Below are 1044 nucleotides of genomic sequence, written 5' to 3' on the forward strand. Positions count from 1 at the left end.
TGATTCCAAAATCCTAAGTAGTTGAAGGCCATTATAAAGGCCCTTTTCACATTGTTTAAAATTAAATGTTTGATATTATTTTATAAATTCTGTTTTCCATTCATTTCTTTTGTTTTTTTCTTCCAGACTCTCATCAAAGCTCTGCATATCTTTTCTCATAGATGAGCTGCACTGGCCACGTCCAGAGAGTCAGTTAGACTCTGTGTTTCCATTTCTGGGTTCTGGAAGACGCCAGGGTCTACGAACCTGACCTTCATTACACCAATCATGGGGGCACATATCCAAAGAGTCACAAATCGAGGCTGGAGCTGCTCCCAAAGGCTGGCAGCAGCTCCCTTGGCCAATCGAGTGTTTGGGTTTGGCTAAGTCTCTAAGATGAGATTTCTTATGTCTTTAGTTCCTGCCACAATCCCAAACTCAAACCTGCCGAAGATGCCTTTTTCTGTCTTGTTTTGTTTCACTTTGGGGCTGAAGGGTGTGAACATGTGAACAAAAACCTCAGGGGGAAAGGAGCATTTTAGTGCTTGCAACCTCGCAAATTTGTTCCACTTTGATCTGATTTCTGTAAAACAGCTCCTCGTGTGGGGGTGGGGGGAGAAGACGAAATAGAAATCCTTTCCAAGCTGCATTGGACATTTCTGTAAATCCTTCGAAACAACCTCTGGGTGGGGACCAGGCCGAGGAGTGGGTGTGTGGGGACCCTAGCAGAGGGTGCCCTCTGTCTTATTTTACTTGAAAACCTTATTTATTTATTAATTTATTTGTGGGTAGGAGGCCATCTGGCTGCTCTGAGAAGGGACCCGTATTTGCCACACTGCTGGTGCTGGGAGGCCCCTGGCAGGACAGCTGGTGGAATGAATTTGCTGAAGCTGGACCGATTGGGAAGCAAGGATGATGGGGAGGTTGAACTTCCAAGGACACATTGTTCAAGAGTGTGGAGGTCTATGGTTTGTGAGCCATCAGCAAAATTAAGAAATAGTGAAATCCAGACATAAGATTTTCAGTTCACAGGTAAAGGGGCAAAAATGATTTTCAAACCACATC

This window comes from Callorhinus ursinus, unplaced genomic scaffold (assembly GCF_003265705.2).
Source record: "Callorhinus ursinus isolate GAN/ISIS: 27379988/994484 unplaced genomic scaffold, GSC_fseal_2.0 scaffold20, whole genome shotgun sequence".
Lineage (NCBI taxonomy): Eukaryota > Metazoa > Chordata > Mammalia > Carnivora > Otariidae > Callorhinus > Callorhinus ursinus.